The sequence below is a fragment of the Jaculus jaculus genome, chromosome 7 (genome assembly GCF_020740685.1).
Source record: "Jaculus jaculus isolate mJacJac1 chromosome 7, mJacJac1.mat.Y.cur, whole genome shotgun sequence".
NCBI lineage: Eukaryota > Metazoa > Chordata > Mammalia > Rodentia > Dipodidae > Jaculus > Jaculus jaculus.
This window is the reverse complement of record NC_059108.1, coordinates 908,564-930,509: the sequence shown is the minus strand read 5'-3', so window position 1 is coordinate 930,509 and position 21,946 is coordinate 908,564. Positions and strand designations below refer to the sequence as shown.

Sequence of the window (21,946 nt, the reverse complement as noted above, 5' to 3'; positions counted from 1 at the left end):
GCATGTGAAAGATGCTTAGTAAAGATCTGTTGACTGAATTACCCATGTAGGCAGCCCTCACTGAGCTGTGTTGTATGAGATACTGCTCTGAGGACTTTCAGGCCATTTCTCAATCCTTCACAGTCTACTCAAGGGGTAGTACTGTTGTTGCTTCCTTCTCTTGTATGGGGAAACTGAGGTCCAGAGAAGTGCAAGTCACAAAGTTGGTGATTTTCCAATACACTATTCAGTCCCATACCACCTGCTTCAGAGTCTAGTTCTTTGACATACACTGTGTGGTTTCACCATGAACACACAGATGGTCAGATGAGTTTTTGTCTGGCCTCTGAGAAGTACTGCAGTGGCTCCCAGGTCCTTTTGGGCCTTGAGAGTGTGACTCTAGAACTTTTTTTTTTAAAGCAATAAAAGCAAGCCATGTATGGTAGATCACTTTTTTTTTTTTTTTTTTTTTTTGGAGTAGAGTCTTATTCTAGCCCAGGCTGACTTGGAACTCACTCTGTAGTCCCAGGCTGGCTTCAAACTCAAAAGTGATCATCCTGGGCTGGGCTGGAGAGATAGCTTAGTGGTTAAGCACTTACCTGTGAAGCCTAAGGACCCCGGTTCAAGGCTTGATTCCCCAGGACCCACGTTAGCCAGATGCACAAGGGGTGCATGCATCTGGAGTTCATTTGCAATGGCTGGAGGCCCTAATGCACCCGTTCTCCCTCTGTCTATTTTCCTCTTTGTCACTCTCAAATAAATAAATAAAAATAAACAAAGTGATTATCCTACCTCTGCCTCCCAAGTGCTGTAATTAAAGGTGTGTGCCATGCCCAGTTTGTAGATCACTTTTTTTTTTTTTTTCCAGGTAGGGTCTTGCTCTAGTCCAGGTTGACCTGGAATTCATTCACTATGTAGTTTCAGGGTGGCCTCGAACTCATGGGGAGTAGATCACATTTCTTAAAAATTTATTTATTTAAGAGTGACGGGGGGGGGGAGAAAATATGAGAATGGGCATGCCAGGGCTTCCAGCCACTGCAAATGAACTCCAGACGTGTATGCCCCCTTGTGCATCAGGCTAATGTGGGCCCTGGGGAATTGAGCCTCGAACTGGGGTCCTTAGGTTTCACAGGCAAGTGCTTAACCGCTAAGCCATCTCTCCAGCCCAAGATCACATTTTTAAGATATATATATATGTATATTTTTATTTGCAAGCTGAAAGAGAGAGGAAGAGAGAATGGACATACTAAGGCCTCTTGCCCCTGTAACAAACTCCAGACATATGGGCCACTTTGTGCATCAGTCTTTACATGGTTACTAGGGAATTGAATCCAGACCATCAAACTTTGCAAGCAAGTGCCTGCAAGCGCCTTTAACCACTTGACCATCTTTCTAGCCCTGGTAGATCACATTTAATTTTTTTTTTTAATTGACAGCTTCCATACTTAGAGGCAATAAACCATTATTCCCTTGCTTCCCCCACTTTCCCCTTCACAAATCCACACTCCATCATATCCCCTCCCTCTCTCCATTAGTCTCTCTTTTATTTTGATGTCATTATCTTTTCCTCCTATTATGAGGGTCTTGTGAAGTTAGTGCTAGTAGGCACTGTGAGGTCATGGGTACCAAGGCCAATTTCTGTCTGGATGATTGCATTGTAAGCAGTCGGTAGGTCACATTTTTAATCCCAGCACTGATGTGGGAAGATCTCTGTGAGTTCAAGGCCAGTCTGGGCTACAGAGTGAGGTTCAGGTTAGCTTGGTCTACAGAATAAGTTCCAAATCAGCCTGGGATAGCGTGGGATGCTGTCTCAAAAAAACAAAACAAAAACAAACAAACTCTAAAATAATAAAAGTAACTTGTATTTTTTGTAATATCGAGTTCTTAATTTTCAGATGTGATAATGATCTTGTGTTTCAGTTTTAGAAGAAAAGTCCTTGTCTTTAAGATGTACATTTTGAAGTTTCTGTGAATGGACTATTAGGTTGTCTGAGAAGTGCTTTGGAATCACTTGGGAGGGTCCAGAGAGTAGAGTGGAACAAGTGTGAGGGCGAGATAAAACAATATTGGCAACTGGACATGGTGGTGCATGCCTGTAATCCCAATACTCGGGAGGCAGAGGTAGGAGGATTGCTGAGTGTTCAAGGCCACCCTGAAACTACATAGTGAATTCCAGGTCAGCCTAGATGAGAGTGAGACCCTACCTTGGGGGAAAAAAAAAAAAATTGGTCATGAGCTAGGAACCATTAGAACTGGGCAATAGGGACTTATATATAAGTTTGTTTTACGTTTGTGTGTTTGAAGTGTCTCATCATGAAAAGTTAGAATGAAACACAACAGATTTCACTCAACATTGGTCGTTCAAGCTGAAGTGTATGCATGGGAATTATCTGCCTGTGTCCTTTCCATGTATATAATAGAAATATTTGCTTTTCTTCCTTGTTGTACAAGTTAGTACTTTGCCCCGGGCTTCTAAAGCCCCTTTGATTACATAGGCAGTCTGCAGCAGTGAGAACACCTGGCCATGTCCCAGCAGTCACACACTCAGTTTTCTCCTGAGCCCAGACCAGGGTGTCATAGGCCTTATAGTCCTCCTGAGGCCCCTCTTCCGTAATCTGTTTCCCTTCAGCACCTGACTGTGATGCCCCACCCACATTTTTCCAGAGACTTGTTTCAACAAGAGGCCTCAGATCCTGTCTTGATCCTCTCCTCAGGACAGTGCATCTCCTCTGATGGAGCTTTGTGAAGTCACCAGCAGGAACCGGAAGCCACCCTTAGGTTTGCCTGTAGCACTGCAATGGGAAGCTGTGAAAGTGGCCCTTTCAGTTTTGATTTTTAACAAAAGAGGGAAGGGGACCTGATACAGCTTTTGACTTTGCTTGGAAACTTGGTATTTCCTATTAGACCAGGAGCAGCTGGATGCATTCACAACTAGTTTGTGCTCCCTGTCAGACACCCCATTGAAGCTCCTGTTGCATCTGCTGTCCCAGGACTTGTAACTTCTGGTCTAGTCAGTGTGTGATGAAATCTCTGTCTGTAAGCAGCAAGCAAGCAAGAGAGGTATAGACACTTGGGAATCTTTGCTGATCCTTTTCTTTCAGCAGGTCACAAGATGGTGGTAAATAAGATATAACAGGAGAGTTGGTCTCATCCTTCCTGAAAGCTGGCACCTTTGATTCCATCCGAAGATTCTTTCCTCTCATGCTCTTTTCTCTACATGCAACCCCTCAGTCTCCTTCTAGCTCTTGTCCCCAAGCACCCTTGTTTGTATTTTCATGAGTGTGTGTGTGAGAGAGAGAGAGAGAGAGAGAGAGAGTGTGTGTGTGTGTGTGTGTGAGAGAGAGAGAGAGAGAGAGAGAGTGTGTGTGTGTGAGAGAGAGAGAGAGAGAGTGTGTGTGTGTGTGTGAGAGAGAGAGAGAGAGAGAGAGTGTGTGTGTGAGAGAGAGAGAGAGAGAGAGAGAGTGTGTGTGTGTGTGTATGGGCGCACCAGAGACTTTTGCCTGTGTAAATGAACATCAGACACTTGTACCACTTTTTTTCCCCAATCTGTCTTACATGGGTGGTTTGAGAATTCAACACAGACCAGCAGGCTTTGCAATTAAGTGCCTTTAATTGGTGAGCCATCTTCCCAACTCCTGACTCCCACCACCCAGCACCTCCCTTTTTTTATATTCTTATTTTTTTTTTCTTTCAAAGGTACTTGTTGGAAGTTCTGAAGCTCTGTCTCCAGACTTTTGGGGTACTGTGCATTTATTTATTTATTTATTTTTCTTGTTTCTGTTGTTTATTTTGTTGTTGTTGTTGTTGCAGAAATTTGAAAAGATCCCAAAGCAGAGCGACTAGTATGTGAATCTCCATCACCCATCAGTCATTCTCAGGCTCTTTCCCCTCCAAACACCTCTAGTACGTGAAGCTCCACTGTCCATCATTCTTGGGCTCTTACTGTGCATTTATTTTTAATTTATTATATTTTCCAGACAGGATTTTATGTACCATAGGCTGTCCTCAAACTCAAACTGTAGCCAAGGTGGCCTCTTTCTTTTGCCTCCTGAGTGCTGGAATTACACGTGTGTGTCACCACACCCTGCTTTGGCTTTTTTTTTTTTTTTTTTTTGGTTTTTCGAGGTAGGGTCTCACTCTGGCTGAGGCTGACCTGGAATTCACTATGTAGTCTCAGGGTGGCCTCGAACTCTCGGTGATCCTCCTACCTCTGCCTCCCGAGTGCTGGGATTAAAGGCGTGCGCCACCACGCCCGGCTTTTTTTTTTTTTTTTTATTTTGAGGTAGGGTCTCACTGTAGCTCAGGCTAACCGAGAATTCAGTATGTAGTCTCAGGGTGGTCTTGAACTCATGTCAGTCCTCCTACCTCTGCCTCCTGAGTGCTGAGATTAAAGGTGTGCACCACCACATGCAGCCTTTTTTGTTTTTGTTTTTTTGAGGTAGGGGGTCTCACTTTAGGTAGTCCAGGCTAACTGGAACTCACTCTGTAGCTCTAGGCTCTGCCCTCAAGTTCATGGTGATCCTCCTACCTCTGCCTCCCTAGTGCTGGGACCCGGCCCACTTTTGTTTTTAATTAATTAATTAATTAATTAATTAATTAATTAATTTGAGAGAGAAAGAAAGGGACACAGAGAGAATGAGAGAATGGGCACTCCAGGACCTGCAGCCATTGCAAATGAGCTCCAGATGCGTGCATCACCATGTGCATCTTCCTTACATGATTATTGGGTAATGGAGCCTGGGTCCTTAGGCTTCACAGGCAAGTGCCTTAACTGCTGAACCATCTCTTCAGCCCCTTAGCCCCAAGTTTTAAAAAAAAAATTATTTATTTAAGAGAGCGAACCACTTTGGTTTTTAAATGTGGTCAGCATGTTCTCACTACCTAAGCACTGTTGTAAATATGAAGGCTAGAGTAGTGAGTAAGACAGACTACATTTCTCACCTTTCTGGGGCTCGCCCTGTGTGGGATTCAGCAAACAAGATAAACAAAGCCAGCTGTTGCTGGTGTTTTCTTATAATCCGAATCTCAGCCCTTGGGAGGTGGAGGCAGAAGGATCAGGAGGTAAAGGTCATTCATGCCTAGATAGTGAGTCTAAGGCCAGCCTGTCTCAAAACAGCAGTAAAAGTACAAAACAGGATAGGTCACATGTGTATTGTATTATAAGGTAGTAAGCACTGAAAGGAAGAAACTGAGAAAGAAGTGGATAGCAAGTGTTAGGTGGAAGGTGTTGAAACATTAGGCAGAGTAGCCAGAAGACAAGCCTGAAGGGAGTATGGGCATTGCAGAGAGAATAGGAATGACCAGTGCAAAGGCCCTGTCAAAGTTGAGTCCAATAAGAACAAGAAACTCACAAGAATGGTCTTGTGGGTAGAGTGTCAGGAAAGAGTGGGAGAAATGAGGGTAGAGGTAGCAAGTATGCAGATTTGTCTAATGAGAAGATACTGTAGGGCCGATTGCTTTATTAAATTTTGGATAGAAACCACAAATGCATGAAACCAAAAGAATAAAATAAGGCACCTAATTCTTGATGGTTATCAGTTCACTGACATTGCAGTACTTGAAAAAGTTTCCTGGGCAGAACCATATGAAATTGCATTTTTGTGGATCAAGAATAGTTGAATATTGACAGTTTTAATGGGGTTTGGCCTAATAGCTTCTTTTCAGGAGCAAAATACCTTTGGTCACTCCTTCCTTGCCCTAATGGTTGGTAGTCAGAGATTAGACATTTTATATCTCCACCTGGGAGAGAAACTCTTATCCTATCTGTAGCCCCAAACCCAGCTTTACATTGCAGCCTGGTGGGTGTTGTTAATCAGTCTTTGGCCTTCTGCATCTTGGCACCATAATTTTGAATATCCAGATAGCTCCCAGAAGGAAGGGCACCCCAAGTGTCTTGCTGGTGTTTGGTGTGATTCACATGGTGTGATGCCCTCTGGGGGTGGGCTGCACTTTTAGACATACTAGCACAGACACTGAGCACATCAGAGCGCCCATGGTGGTATCTGCTGGGACCATGGTGTGCTAGACTGTGGGAGGAAGCCTGTGAGCCATTGTGTGGAGGTAGGAAGACACCTTCAGTCCCTCCTGTTTGCTACATCCCTGTGCTAGCCAGAAAGATACGTGCAACTCAGGCTGGCCATGGTGGCATACACCTTTAATTACAGCACTCGGGAAGCAGAGGATTGCTGTGAGTTTGAGACTACAGAGTGAGTTCCAGGTCAGCCTGGGCTAGAGCGAGATCCTACCTCCAAAAACAGAAACAAAACAGAAGATACTTGCAACTCTTTGTGAAGCCCTAAGACCCAGGACTGAGTCCTAGGGGGTAAGATAAACCTAAATGAGGTGGAGCTCAGCTTTGGGAGAACCCAGTAATAATGACGGCAGTGACATCAACAGCAGATAGAAAATTTATATGAAGCCTAGTGTGCCAAATATGCTAGGTGTTTCGGGCTACTGCCCCACGTAGTGACTTTAAGTTTCCCAGCAACTCCTTCTGACATGCACACGTATTCCCCTTTGTAGAATTTAAATAACTTGCTCAAGGTTACACAGCTAGAAAACTGTGGTGACATAATTTGGAGTGCCAGGAGGCCATTAACTGTTAGCCTTGAGTGCTCCTACAGGGTTTTCAACCCTGAGAAGTCTTAGAACCACAGACTGCTTGGACTCCCAAAGTGTCCCGTTCTTTAGGTCCAGCTTGAGCATTTGCACTTCTAATAAACACCTAGGGGTTACTGGGGTTCCCTATTTATGAAACCACATTTTGAGCCAAATCACATTTGAAGCCCAGATGAAATTGGCCTGAACACGATTTAATGATCTTGGGCTAGGGTAGTGGTCCAGTGGTTAAGGTACTTGCCTTTAAAGCCTAACAACCCAGCTGTTGTAGAAAAGAATTGTCCTGAAAGACTGAGGTTTGTAGCACAGACTGTGTGCAAGTCCTGGGACCAACTTGGCTCCTTGTTGATCTTGAGCAAGCCACATGGCCTCCAGTGTCAGGTTCCATATTTACAAGGTGGGGCTTATAATGATTCATCCCTAGATTGTTGGGGGGACTCAAATGCAGGAAGCACTTAGAGTGACCACAGGCCTGGCCTGAAGTCATTACCTAGTGTACCACAGATATGAAAGCTATTTGAATATTTTTTTCCAGTTTACTCACAGGAGATCGTAAGCTCTCTGTAGATAGTCAAGGTAGTTCTTGTTTGCTTTTTAATGTTTATTTTAAAATATTTTTATTTATAAGAAAGAAGGTGTGTATGGGCATGCTATAGGGCCTCTTGCTACTGCAGAGGAACTCCAGACACATGAGCCTGTTTGTGAATCTGGGTTTATGTGAGTACTGGGGAATTGAACCCAGGTCAGAAGGCTTTGCAAGCAAGTACTTTTAATGCTGAGCCATCTCCCAGCTCTGATTCTTGTTTATACCATGGTGTTTGACTGAGAATAGATATCCAATTTTTAAATTTATTTAAATTGAATTAATTTATTTATTTTGTTTTTTCAAGGTAGAGTCTCGCTCTAACCCAGCCTAACCTGGTATTCACTGTGTAGTCTCAAAGTGGCCTCTAATTCATGGTGATCCTCCTACCTCTGCCTCCCTAGTGCTGAGATCAAAGATATGCACCAAAACACCCGGCTTTAATTTAATTTTTTTAAAATTTATTTGAGAGTGACAGCAAGAGAAAGAGGCAGAGAGAGAGAATGGGCGCACCAGGGCCTTAAGCCACTGCAAACGAACTCCAGATGCACGCACCACGTTATGCATCTGTTTTATGTGGGTCCTGGAGAATTGAGCCTCGAACCAGGATCCTTAGGCTTCACAGGCAAGCACTTAACCTCTAAGCCATCTCTCCAGCCCTTTAATTTAATTTTTAAAAAATATTTATTTATTTATTTGAGAGGGCATTGGTGGGTGGCAGGGTAAAATGGGCATGCCAGGGCCTCTAGCCATTGCAAATGGACTTCAGACACATTGTACATGGGTACTGGGGAATTGAGGCTGGGTCCTTAGGCTTCACAGGCAAGTACCATAACTACTAAGCCATCTCTCCAGCCCTTAATTTAATTTAATTTTTTATTGACGACTTCCATAATTACAGATAATAAACCATGATAATTCCCTCCCTCCCACTTTCCCCTTTGCATTTCCACTCTATATAATTTAATTTTTTTGTGTGGACCTTGAAAAACCAAAGGAAAAAAAATGTTAGAGGGGCTGGAGGGATGGCTTAGTCATTAAGGTGTTTGCCTGCAAAGCCAATTAATTACCCAGGTTGGATTCCCCAGGACCCATGTTAGCCAGATGCACAAGGGGGCACACTCATTTGGAGTTTGTTGGCAGTACCTGCAGGCCCTGGCACGCCCATTCTCTCCCTCTTTCTCTTAAATAAAGAAATAAATAAAAAATAAAAAAAATATTTTTTAAAGTTATATTTTGGAGGCTAGAGAGATGGCTCAGTGGTTAAAGGCACTTGCTTAGAAAGCCTGACTGCCCAAGTTCCATTTTCCAGTACCCATATTAAAGCCAGATGCACAAAGTGGTGCATGCATCTGGAGTCTGCTTGCAGTGGCAAAAGGCCCTGGTACGCCAATATATTCATTTTCCTTCTCCCTCCCTCCCTCTCTCTGTCAAGATTTTGTTCTCTCTGGTTTACTGAGACAGGGTCTCATTCTTTTACCTTTTATTTTTTGAGGCAGGGTCTCACTCTAACCCAGGCTGACCAGGAAAACTCTATAGTCTCAGGCTGGCCTCAAATTCATGGCAACCCTCCTATCTCAGTCTCCCAAGTGATGGAACTAAGTGCATATACTACCATGCCTGGTTTACAAGATGTCATTCTGCAGGCAGAACTCACTTTGCAGCTCAGTTTGGCCTTGAAATCAAAATTACTTGCTTCTGCTTCACAAGTGCTGGGATTACAAGCATGCACCACCACAGCTGGCAAGAGTCTTTCTTTATATTTTCCCATCAGTTGCCCAGAATTTAAACTCCGTGACCATGGGCCAATTGTTCTGTGTTGAAGTTCAAGTGATAGCAGCTTGTGATAATGTTTTTTTTTTGAGACAGGGTCTTATGTAGCCCAGAGTTGTCCTGAACTCACTATGTACCCAAGGATGACCTTAACTTTTGATTCTCCCTCCTCCACTTCCTGGGTGTTGGGATTACGGGTGTGAGCCATTCATTGTGCCTGGTTCATTATTGAGCATTTTTGTGACCCAGAGCAGTGTTCACCATAAGGATCTCTCCAACTCCCGGTCCCCGTTCCATTTTACTGATGAGGAAGCTGAGGCCTAGAGAGATGCCTGTCTGTCCTTACAAAAGGAGATGTAGTGCAGTGGTCAAAAATTGGACCAGCTTGGGTTGAATCCTTCAGCCTGTGACTTCTCTATCCAGTGGTCTCACGTGTTCTGACGTAGAGGCTGGCCATGAGGTGCTGGAGGGATTTGTTGTATGAGGTGCTTGCAGTAGATCTGCTCTTGTGCATGGCAAGCACTAGGGCTGTGGTGTGGTTGTATTCTTCCTTGTCAAAGCCATCGAGCTGTGCTTTCAAAGCTGGCTGGAAGAGCACCACAGCAGGGTTTAATCATTAATCCGTTTGGCCTCTGGGAGTTGGTGTGCAGTCTGCAGCAGCGAGGGGCCCACCTGTGGATCACAAGGTTGTGACTGAAACAGCTGTGCACAAGCTCAGGGCAGGGGGATGCTGTGGCATAGACCCAGGCTGGGCCTCACTGCTTAACAGGTGGCCTGTTCCTGAGCTGGAGGTAACACTTGTCTTTGTTGCTTTTGAGCTTTCTCTTAAACTCATTCAGTCGTGGGACCACGTGTGTGATGAGTAAGGAATCCTTTTATTTCTCTCTCTCAAAGGGACTATTGGCAAAAGCAGCTTTTTTGGGAATGTGCCTGTTGTGTTTGTGAAGAGCAGCCTTCTCTTGGGGGAACTCCAGTGGCTGATGTGTCCTTGTGGCCGATGAATAAGTCTCTGTTAGAAGCTGGCACGGCTGGTTTCCATTTCCGCATTCCAGACAGACTGGGGGAGGCACCACCATGGGTTGGCCTGGGTAGCTGGGGCAGGTGGCCTTTGCCTAGGAAAAAGTGGGAGTAAGAGCCACACCTGGGGCCAACCTAGCAGTCGAATAACTACCTGCTTTGTGATCAGGACAGGATTCTGGATGCCTGGTGGGTGAACAATGTTTGCTAACTTCAGTAGTGCATTGTAAAGAAAGTTAATAATGTGTTTTCTTTTGTGGGAATTAGATGTTGGCTTTTTTGTTTGCTTTTTCTCTCTCTTTTACTCCCTCTTCTCCCATGAAATGTTTACCCATCTGTTCCTATGAAGAAAGGCTAGGCCAAGTGTTGAGGAAGTGAGGATTGGAGGCCACTTCTCTCAAGGGACGGAGTTAGTGGCTCTAGTTGAGCTTCTGTTGTATGCAGACTTCTGTGCTAAGGCTGTGAGCATCTCAGCCTTGTCTACACCAGCTTTGTAGTCGTCAGTGAGTCTTGTTCTCTCTCTCTCGGTCTCAGTTTCATCTTAGGAAATGAAAAATAGTAACATCACCCAGTGAGTCATGGATATAAAGCGCCCAGAAGCCTTGGAGAGAGAGTAACAGGCAAATGTCAGCTGGCCCTGTCCCCCTACCCCAGGCCCCAGGTTCCCTGTTCTACCTTATCCGTGACTTTGCAACTGCTTGCTTGGTGTACTCCAGCTACTCTAGCATTTACTGTTACCTCTGCCAGAGGCCCGTCAGGGACCTGTGGCAAATAATGGCCTACCAATTGTAGATGCCATGACAGCACAATCCCTTTGCTCTGTCCTCACAGAACAGCACCTGGCATGTGGGAGACACAGGGTAAGTTATTTTATGGATGAATTATGTTGCTATGTGCCCATTGTCCAAGGATGGGTGGATTGCTGCACTTGGGGTTTGATCAGAATGTCAGCATTCCCAGGAACCCATGCAGTGGTTGGGGCAGATTGTATACCTGCTTGCTGTGGTTATACAATCATTCTCAGGGCCTGCCTGTAGCTGCCAGCCTCTGGCTTCCTGCTCCTTAGCTCTTTCAGGCTGTGCAGCACTGGACATGGCAGTGATTCATCTGGGCATCCTGGGAGTATATGGCATGGCACAGGAGGCTGTGGTGCTAATGAGTATAGGGGAGATTGGGGTAATTTAGATGGGGAAAGCTTTGTGGAAGGCCCTCATATGCACACATGTTGCATATGTACAAAGACAACTTCATCTTTAGGTCTCTGCAGCAGGGAGGCCAGAGGAATGCCTGGGAAATGAATGAATTGGTCAGTTATGGTTTATTGGTCTCTCTGCTTTAATAATTCCTGCTCTGTGCTGAGCAGGTTTTAATTAAATAGTGAGTTCAGGGAGTCTGACTGTGTAATGGCTGACATGTCCTCATCTGCTTTCTGTCTCCTGGTGGTATCAATTGATGCTATAAAAATATCGCAGGCAGGGCTTCCCCAAGCTCCCTCTGTGGAACAAGGTCAGTGGGCCTCTTCGGTTTCTTCTAGCAGCCTGAGATGCTTGGGCACCCATGGGCTTGATGTTGTTCAGTTACATGTACATTCATTTCCAGGACCTGCTACTGTTTTCAGGATGTGCTGTGTGGTTTTTAGGATGTGCAGCATGGAGAACTACTCTGGGCAAGAGGTCACTGTCCTGAGAGCTCCCAAGGGCTCTGAGTGAGTTGGGGAAAGGTCATTTCATAGAATGTTTGAGTCCAAGAAGTGCCTAAAAAGTAGATTCTTTTCTCTGGGCCTCAGTTATCTTGTCCAGAAGATAGTGCTGATGAACAATACTTGTGTTAATCAAGAAGTTAGAGAGAGATACAGTGACTCAGCACTACATCTAGTACATGGGAAGACTTGTGAAGTAGGGATGGTGATCATTTACAAATGTCTTCACGCCCCTTTGGAGTACTTTTTGTCTAATCCTTTTTTGTAGGGTCCTTCTCTCTCTCCCTTTCTTCCCACTCCATCTCCAAGTCAGTATCCTCCCTCATCAGGTGGTGGTGACTAGTAGTACTATAGATATCCCTCCACATTTTTTCCTCCGTGGTTATATAATGCTGTATGGCAAAATACTAGCCACTAAAGGGGTAACACAACCCTTGTTTTCCTACATTTTGCTTCTCAAATATAACAGTTCTATGAAATGTCTCTGAATCCTCTGGTACTACTAAATTTGTTCCTAAATTTCTCTTTAGTGGTGCCAGGTTTAGAACACAAGCCTCAAGTATGTTAAACAAATGTTCTACTGCTGAGCCATGTCCCTAGCCCCTCAAATTCTAAGCAAGTGCTTCTATAGGTGAGCCATGCCTGCAGCTCACATTTCTTTCCCTAAATTTTTTCTTGTTTGAGGGGGTTAAGGAATAGGGAGAATTGAGGCAGGTTCTCACTGTAGCCCAAGCTGACCTAGAACTCACTCTGTAGCCCAGGCTGGAAATTTTCTCTTTTTAATGGTTTTGTGACACATGATGGTGTGGCCAAAGTGCTACTGATGTGCAGTCCTTTCGTTTCTTACTATTTTTTTTCAAATTATTATTTTTATTGATGGCCTTCTGTATGTAATTAGCTCACAGGCATTGGACCTGCTTAGCCACCTTGTTAACTTAAGTGCTGGGACCTTGAGAACGAATAGGAAGCAGTAGTAGCATAATGATGCCTCTTGTATAGATAGGAGATGCATTTTCTGAAAGTTCTCACCAGGCCTAGCATGGGGATGACCCACCTACTTCAAATGCTTTTTAATTACAGAAATGATTCATAGATGCAGCACTCTTACATGGATTAGTTATGCCTAATGGGTACTTATTACAAAATCAGAGAGAAAGGGAGGGTTCATGTTCATTTCTGTTATCAGTCTTGGTTGCAAATCAGAACATGTAAGATATTTTTTGCTTGTGTGATGTGTGTGTGTGTGTGTGTGTTCATATGTATGTGGTGCTTGTATTGTATGCATATGCATTTGGTAGCCAGAGGTTGAATTTGGGTAGGTTCTTCTCTCACTCTCCACCTTATTTACTGAGGCAGGGTCTCTTACTTGAATCCAGAACTCTCCATTTTCACTAGTCTAGGTAGCCACCTTGCCTAAGGAATCACTATCTCTGTCTAAAAGCTAGGGTTATAGTCATCCCAGCACATTCACTTGGCATTTACAGCATTTGCATTGAGTGCTGGGGACTCATACTCCAGTCTTTACACTTGTGTGGCAAGTGCTTTACTGACTCAGCTATTACCCTAGCCCTGAGAATTTTATAGAAGTAGTTAAAAAATATATTTATTTGCAAGAAGAGAGGGGAGGGAATTGGGTACACCAGGGCCTTCTGCCATTGCAAACAAACTCCAAATGCATGTGCAACTTTTTGTATCTGGCTTTATGTGGGTGCTGGGGAACTGAACCTGGGCTGTCAGGCTTTGTAAGCAAGTGCCTTTAACCATTAAGCCCTATCCAGCCTCATGAGACTTTTTGTTGTTGTTTTTCTTTTTCAAGGTAGGGATCGCTCTGGGTAACGTGGAATTCACTATATAATCTAAGAGTAGCCTCAAACTCACGGCGATCCTCCTACCTCTGCCTCCTGAGTGCTGGGATTAAAGGTGTGCGCCACCACGCCAGGCTCTTGAGACATTTTTGTTTTAGGTAGGGCTTCAGTTTGGGAATGTATTTGACTTCATGAATTAAAATTTTTTTCTCCATTCTTTATTCATTTATGAAGTTGGGGGGGGGTAAGTATGCCAGGGCTTCTAGCCACTGCAAATGAACTCCAGACACATGTGCTACTTATGTGCATCTGGCTTATGTGGTTTCTGACGGGAGATGAACCTGGGTCTTTAGGCTTTGCAGGCATGCACCTTAACTGCTGACCCAGCTGTCTAGCCCCTTCATAAATCTTATATGTGTTGTTCCCTGTTAGGGGATCATTCTGCTCATTTTTTGCTGACCCTGTTTCAAATCTCACTGAAATTTCTAGGAGAAATTGAACTTTTGTATAATTCAGTCTCCCTGAGGGTTCTGATTCTTTTGAACTTTTGCCTACATTACAAATGAGAGCTGGGAGTGGTGGCGCACACCTTTAATCCCAGCACTCAGGAGGCAGAGGTAGGAGGATCGCCGTGAGTTTGAGGCCACCCAGAGACTACATAGTGAATTCCAGGTCATCCTTGGCTAGAGTGAGACTCTACCTCAAAAAACCAAAAAATAAAAATAAATAAAAATAAAAAAAAAAAAAGAAATGAGGATTGTGCATTTGGTTTGTTGGCCCCAGTCTGTACAATCTAGAAGGGGCAATTCTGATCTTCTGTCTTGGGTTTTATGTTCATTCCTTCAGTCTTTACTGGATACTGATATGCCCTGATAATGGTCCCAGCCCTTTCCCCTCTAGGTCTTACCTTTGGCCAGGTGCGGCCTTGTGTGCTTGTCAGTAGAGTCACTAGGGAGAGAAAACTGCCTATGGTTCTTGACTTTACAGCCTTGACTGAGTTCCTGTCCAGTGCCAGGGGTTTTATTCTTCCTGCTTGGGAAAAGAGGGTTTTGAGCCTTGGATTGCTTCTGATGGCACCCTCAAGTCCTAAATAAAAGAACAATAAAGGGTTCTGATCTCAAGGAGAGGCCAGTCTTTTCCAGTAGCCTGGTCAGTGGCAAGCTCTGACCCCAACCACACTGTCTAGGTCATGAATTCTTTAGAGCAATAGCGAGCTTGGAATCATTTGGATGCCTTGGGATCAGTTAAATGTTCTCTTGCCCAATGTCTAAGAGCTTCTTGGCTTCTGGAGATTATGACCATTTACTCCCTCTGGGAAGAGTATTGTGCAACAATATCCAGGGGATGTGTTCATCTTATTGTTGACTTACTCATTCAGCAATACACACTGAGTTCTCTCATATGTTTCAGGGTCTAGGAATAGCAATTAAGGCCTGTCCTCCTGGAGTTTATGTTCAGAGAGAGACAAAGATGATAAAGAAGTAAACAACTAATAAGACAATTCCAGAGGGATATGGGCAATGCTGGAAAGTCATTAAAGTAGAATGATGAGAGAGACACCTGACAGGTAGAGTGAGTCGTGAAGCTGGATTGGGGTGGTGAGGAAGCTTCCCTAGGATGGGGACATGTCTGCTGAGGTAGAAGGAGACACAGATGCCAGCCTTGCCAGAGTCTGGGAAGGAGCTTTGCCGGCAGAAGGATGAGCAAGTACAGGTGCCAGGACAGGAATATGTTTACTTTAAAAGAGCAGTGAAATAGCCAAATGCAGCTGAAGGGTGGGCAGGAGGGTCTGCAGGGTGTCACTGTTGCCTTTCTCCTGTTCCCTAGCCAAGAGAGAGTCATAGGTTGAAGAGGGATGTTATAAAAATTGGGGGCTGGGGGGAGCCAAGACTTGATAAGGGGGTACAGTGCCAGGTTAGAGTGGTGGTGATGGTGACAGAGAGGAGTATGTGACCCCACTGAACTTCATAAGGAATTGTTTGAGTTCACCAACTCAAGGTGGAGAGTTTTCAGAGAGGGTTCAGGATGGTTTGCAAGTTCTAGTGGTAGTGACAATAGCTTGGTCCCTTTTTATACAAGCTGATGTATTCTCTCTCTCTCACACGTGTGTGCCTTATGTAGCCTTCATTACAGTAGACTTTGTTTTCTTGAGATAGGGTCTCAAAAAATGTAGCCCAGTCTGGCCACTGTGTAGCTGACAATAAAACACCTGATCATCTTATCTTAGCCTCCCCAGTGCAGGTGAGTGCCACTGTGCCTGGCTTCATTATAGTAGACTCTTATTTGAACCTAGCATTCAGAACAATTGAGGTTGTGGGGGACACCTGAACCAAACCACCACATCCACTAACCCAGATCATAACACACCTTTTATTACAGTATTGATTACAGAATAGAAAGAAAGAAAGGGACTTTTCAATTGCTGACTTATAAGCAACTCTATACATGGTCCAGATAAGGTGTGGCTAGGCCCTAACTTTGAACTCCTGAGCCTGTTTAAATGATGCAGTATAGGTCTTCTCACCCACCAGTTGCTTCTTATCACTTTCTCCAGTGCTTAGCAAGCAAGGGAAACTCTCTTGCCACATAGTATATGTCCTCAGTGGCACCTCAGGTGGCCAAATACCTTTAGTTAATGTCTCTAGGGAAGAGGTATGCAAATTCTGCCTCTGTACTCACTGATTGCCTCATTTCTTGAATTTAGGCCATACTGCAAGGATTTTATAATTTTATTTTGCATTGATTGATTATAAACCTGCAAAAGGGGCTGGAGAGATGGCTCAGCAGTTAAGGCACTTGCCTTCAGAGCATAATGACCTGGGTTTGATTCCCTAGTACCCATGTAAAGCTAGATGCATAAGGTGACACATGCATCTGGAGTTTGTTTGTGGTGGCTAGAGTCCCTGGTGCACCCATTCTCTCCCTCCCTCCCTCTGTCATAAAATAAATAAATAAGTAAATAAAATATTTTTAAAAAACAACCTGCAAAAGTCACACATTACCTATAAACAGTTCCAACAGTGCAGCACTGTGTAATGTGTGGACCTTATCCAGTTACCATCTTGATACCATGGCTTGGCCTTCTCTCTAGTACCTGCCTAGAGGTTAAGTCCACTTTTCTAAGTCTTCTAAGGCAGTGCTTTATTTTTATTTATTTATTATTATTTATTTATTAGAGAGAAAGGCTGGTAGGGAGAATGAGCATGCCAGGACCTCTAGCTAGTGCAAACCAACTCCAGATGCATGTGTTACCCTTGTGCTTTTTTTTTTTCTTCTTTTTTGGTTTTTCAAGGTAGGGTCTCACTCTAGCCCAGGCTGACCTGAATTCACTATGTAGTTTCAGGTTGACCTTGAACTCATGGCTATCCTCCTACCTCTGCCTACCAAGTGCTGAGACTAAAAGCATGCACTACCACTCCCGGCTTTGCTTACGCGGGTACTGGGGAATTGAGTCTGGGTCCTAAGACTTCGCATGTAAGCACCTTAACCTCTAAGCCATCTCTCCAGTCCCCCAGCGCTCTATTTCTGAGTTACACTCCTGGCCCCTTCCAGGTCTTTCTATGTGTGGTGTCTGAAGATCTGCAGCTTGGATTCAAATCCCAGTTTTTGTTGTTTTGAGGTAGGTTCTTGTGCTAGCCTAGGCTGGCCTGGAATTTAGTCTCAAGCTGGCCTCAAACTCCCAGCAGTTCTCCTACCTCTGTCTCCCAAGTGCTGTGATTAAAGGCCTGTGCCACCACGCTCAACCAAACCCCAGTTGTGATGTGCACTGCTTTGTGAATTTGGGAGTTTATTTAAATCTCTCTTTGCTTCTGTCTCCAGTCATTTTAGTTTATTTTATATTTTATATTTTATTTTATTATTTGCAAGCAGAGAGAGAGAAAGAAAGGAGATAGACGGAGAAGGGATGAGCCAGGGCCTCCAGCCTCTGCAAACGAACTCCAGATACATGTACCTATTGTGCATCTGGATTACGTGGGTCCTGGGGAATCTAACCTGGGTCCTTTGACTTCGTGGGCAAATACCTTAACTGCTAAGCCATTTCTTAGCTCTCCAGTCTTTTTTGTTTGTTTTTATTTGTTTTGAGACAGGCATCCTAGGTTGGCCTTGAACTCCTGATCCTCCTTCTGCTTCTACCTTCCACGTGCTGGGATCATAGGCATGTACTACTATGTCTGGCACCATTTCCCCATCTGTAAAATCATGGTGATGGTCCAAGCCTCTTAGGTTTGCAGAATTTACAGTGTTAATGTATGTGGAAGACAGAACAGTGCCTGGTATGTGATAAGCACTCGTATGTTGGCTGTTTTTATTGTATACAGTGCATGTCTGTTTTACAGACATGATTGACAGCTCCCCTGTGGATTGCACTTCTATTTTTCTTTTTTTTTTTTTTTTTTTTTGGTTTTTCAAGGTAGGGTCTCACTCTGGTCCAGGCTGACCTGGAATTAACTCTGTAGTCTTAGGGTGGCCTTGAACTCACGGCGATCCTCCTACCTCTGCCTCCCGAGTGCTGGGATTAAAGGTGTGCGCCACCACGCCCGGCTTATTTTTCTTTTTTTGGCATGTATGTAGTATGTGTGGTGGTGGTATATATGTGGGGGAGGTATAAGCACATATGTACGTAGGTGTATGTATACAAATGCAGAAGCCAGAGGCAAAGTTGGGTGTTCTCTCTTGCTCTCCAGCATTAGTTTCCTTGAGGTGAAGTTTCCCACTGAATCCCAAGCTGTCATTTCCGTCAGACTAGTTCACTGGTGAGCCTCTGCTGCATGTTACAAAGCATGTGTGGCCCACTATTTTTTTTTTTTAATGCGATTCCTGGGGATTGATCTCAATCCATTTTAGGTTTTCTCAGACCCTCATTGTTATACAGCTAGTACTCTTATAAAATGAGCCATCTCCCTAGCCCCTACACTTTTCTTTAATAGTCTGTTTTGGAGATCCTTCCTGGTAGTACATCAAGGTCTATGACTTTTTGAAATGGCCTCAATGTTCTCTCCTATCAAGGCTTTGTTGTTGGATATACTGATTGTTCCTGCCTTTTAGTCTAAGTCAGTATCTCATACACATAACAAACCCTTTGTTTGCAGCTTGGATTTTTTTAAGGACACAGTCTTAGAGTTGCAATTATTGTAACAGAGTATATGATTAGTTTTAAAGCCTGGTGATATTTATTGCTGACTTGTATTTTGGGAAAGTTCTATCAGTAAGGAATCTGGATCACTTGAGTAGGAGTCCAGGTTTTCTTAGGTCTGCACCAATACTTGCTCAAAATCCTCTTTAATCTTACCTATTGTGATCATAAAATAGTTCTAGGACTGGAGAAATGGCTTAGTTGTTAAAGGTACTTGCAAAACCTGACAGCTTAGGATCAATTTCCCAGTACCCATGTAAAGCCAGAAGCACAAAGTGATGCATGTATCTGGAACCTCTGCAGTGGTAGGAGGCCCTAGTGCACCCATTCTCTGTCTCTTAAATAAATAATAAGTAAAATATTATTTTTAAAAAGCTTTGAATTTTCATTGATTTGCCTCTAGTGAAACTTCTTTTTATGTTTTATAAATATGTTTGTTCCTTTACTAATGATTGTAGTTTTTTGAGGTAGGGTCTCACTGTGGTCCAGGCTGACATGGAATTCACTATTGTGGTGGTTTGATTCAGGTGTCCCCCATAAACTTAGGTGTTCTGAATGCTAGGTTCCCAGCTGATGGAGATTTGGGAATTAATGCCTCCTGGAGGGAGTGTATTGTTGGGGGTGGGCTTATGGGCTTTATAGCCAGTTTCCCCATGCCAGTGTTTGGCACACCCTCCTGTTGCTGTGTTCCACCTTATGTTGGCCAGGGGGTGATGTCCACCCTCTGCTCATGCCATCGTTTTCCCCTGCCATCGTGGAGCTTCCCCTCGAGCCTGTAAGCCAAAGAAAACTCTTTTTCCCAGAAGCTGCTCTTGGTTGGGTGATTTCTACCAGCAATGCGGACCGGACTGCAACAACTATGTATTCTCAGGGTGGCCTCGAACTCACGGCAATCCTCCTACTTCTGCCTCCCGAGTGCTGGGATTAAAGGCATGCACCACCACACCTGGCATGATTTGTTGTTTTGTGTGTGGTTTATTTTCTTTAAATATTATTTTATTAATTTATTTGAGAGAGAGAAAGAGGCAGATAGAGAAAGAATAGGCGTGCCAGGGCCTCTAACCACTACAAATGAACTGCAGATGCATGTGCCACCTTGTACATCTGGCTTACGTGGGTCCTGGGGAATTGATCCTTTGACTTGACAGGCAAGTGCCTTAACTGCTGAGCCATCTCTTCAGCCCAATTATTTGTTTTTGCATTTTTTCTTTAAATTTTATATTAGTTAGGCATGGTGGCACACGCCTTTAATCCCAGCACTCGGGAGGCAGAGGTAGGAGGATTGCCGTGAGTTTGTGGCCACCCTGAGACTACATACTTCATTCCAGGTTAGCCTGGACCAGAGTGAGACCCTATCTCAAAATACAAAAATGAATAAAAAAAAAAATTTGTATTGACTCCTGGGAAGTCTTTACAGGCCTATGAATCATTTTGCTGTATGTTTCAAGTTCATATTCTTGTTTAGTAGTTGACAATTTTAGATACTATTTTTTAATATTATTATTTTTTTCTTTTAGAGAGAGTGAGAGAGAAAGATACAAAGAGAGAGATTTGGTACAGCAGGGCCTCAGCCACTGAAATCAAACTCCAGACGCTTGTGCCACCTGATGGGCATGTGCAACCTTGTGCATGTCTCACCTTTGTGTATCTGGCTTATGTGGGATCTGGAGAGTAGAACATGGGTCCTTAGCCTTTGCAAGCAGGCACCTTAACCGCTAAGCCATCTCTCTAGCCCCTAGTTGCTATTTTTTAAAACATTTTTATTTATTTGAGAGCCACAGAGAGAAAGAAAGAGGCAGATAGGGAGAGAGAATGGGCACGCCAGGGCCTGCAGCCACTGCAAACGAACTCCAGATGCATGCGCTCCCTTGTGCATCTGGCTAATGTGGGTCCTGGGGAATCTAGCCTCAAACCAGGATCCTTAGGCTTCACAGGCAAGTGCTTAACTGCTAAGCCATCTCTCCAGCCCTTTGAATGTGTGTATACAGGGGTGTGTACATGCATGTGTGTGCATGTGCATATGGAGACCAGAAGACAATCCTGAGGGACATCTCAGAAGTACTTTACCTCCTTTGAGATAGTGTCTCTCATTGGTCTAGAGCTCACCAGTTAAGCTAGACTAATTGGTCAGTAAACCTCAGGACTGTCTTGTCTCCACCTAGCCAGTGCTGGGATTACAGGTATGTGCAACCACACCTGGCTTTGTCTAAGTGCGTTATGCTTTTCTTCGAATTCTCTATGCCAGCGTAGTGAAGTATGTTGACATTGTCCCTGTTCACAGTGAGGAAACAGAAGCACAGAGGTGACTGCTTGCTCAATATATCACAACTTGGATGAGGCAGAGTCTGGCTTGGTGGAATGGAATGATTTATTTAATAACCAGCTTCCTCATTTGTAATTTTCAGAAGTCATTCTTGCAGTTTGACAATTCTTCCTTTTGTCCACTAGTAAAACTTTTTTTCATTATCTTTCTGCTGTAGTTGTGTTTAGGCTTGTTCCCTATCTCATTGTCCTAGCCAGGACTTCCATGATTGTATTAGATGCCAGGGGTGGTTGCTGGCAAGCCTGGAGGTCTTTGATATTTTATGGACCAGGATGTTTCTGAATCTCTTAAAGAAGCCTACGATGGCCACTCAGCCAGTAGCAGTGTCATTATGGGTACCTGACTCCATGGCTGGACAATAAGGGAAAAAGCTGGCACCAAGCATGAAGTCTTGAGAAAAGCAGTAGTAGGCAATGTTCTGAGGCTATGAATTAATATGAAAGGAAGATAACAGAAAGTTCAGCTATAGGCCAAGTGAACTTCAAGTAGGTAGCATCATGAGCCAGCATGCTGCCTCTGAGGCACCAGTGGATGTCAATTTTTTCTTGGTGAGGTGAATTTGGGCAAAATAACATAATCTATCTGCTTCTGTTTCAGCTTCTACAAAATGCAGTAGTGGAATTTGCCCTTGGTTTTCATGAGGATAGGATTAATGGATTGTGTGAGAGGCTTTGTTTAGTGGGCTGGTCCATGGTAAAAACTCTCAGATGTTCACTGTGGTTTCTATTCTGTTTCTGAGGCCAGCACTGAAAGTCTGTGAAGATAAGCTCAGCAGGTGTGAGGGCAAGCCGGCTCTCAGGTAGTTCTGGAGCATCTGCAGCATGGTACACAATTATAAAGGTTGCAGAAGAGCCCAGGACAGAGACAGACAGACACAGTCTGTAGTGAGATACATTATGAAGCAAATAGATCCAACCTGCTGTTCAATAGAAGTTATGGGGCCAGTTTCTGAAGAAGTGGTATATTAATGAAGGCCTGAAGATGAGGAGGCAGTCTGCCATGGAGACCATTGGAA

General features: G+C 44.1%; 1 protein-coding gene across 9 annotated transcripts in view; it reads left to right on the top strand.

Moving 5' to 3' along the window:
- Positions 1-21,946, top strand: part of Sipa1l3 (signal induced proliferation associated 1 like 3) — a 283,419-nt gene that overhangs the window by 12,801 nt on the left and 248,672 nt on the right. The window contains exon 1 of one of the 9 annotated variants that reach the window (XM_045153955.1): positions 9,665-9,744. The exons of 7 other annotated variants lie outside the window; for them this stretch is intronic. The gene's annotated coding sequence lies outside the window, so the exon portion shown is untranslated. Of the gene's footprint in view, positions 1-9,664; positions 9,745-10,095; positions 10,160-21,946 lie in introns of those variants that run through there. One more of the 9 variants, XM_045153953.1, reaches the window with a different exon arrangement.